Raw genomic sequence first — 387 nt, 5'->3', positions numbered from 1 at the left:
AATCTCTGCCGTGACAAAAATGTCTAAAATAATATAATATTCTGTTAAAAATTTGAATATTCTAAAATTAAGAGTTCTAAACTTAATTGAAAACATCTAAATATTTTCTAAATTTCAAAATTACTCTTTTCATTTCAATCTTCAATACTTCTTCAGGGATTCTTCTTTCGGTACTTTTAGTATAATCTGAATAGTACTAACGATTCTTCAAATTTACCGTTTTTTTAATATGAATTTGTTGTTGCCGACGAGTTGCTCCTTTCCTGTAACACCCTAACTACTAAAGCTCGCACTTCCGGCTGTGCGACTCTGATAGCTCGGACATTACGACGACACTTATATTATTTAATACTAAAATATGAGCCTGTTTAAAACTTTAAACCGCAA

This window comes from Arachis ipaensis, chromosome B01, assembly GCF_000816755.2.
Source record: "Arachis ipaensis cultivar K30076 chromosome B01, Araip1.1, whole genome shotgun sequence".
Classification (NCBI taxonomy): domain Eukaryota; kingdom Viridiplantae; phylum Streptophyta; class Magnoliopsida; order Fabales; family Fabaceae; genus Arachis; species Arachis ipaensis.
The sequence above is the reverse complement of the archived record's forward strand: the minus strand, read 5'-3'. Positions refer to the sequence as shown.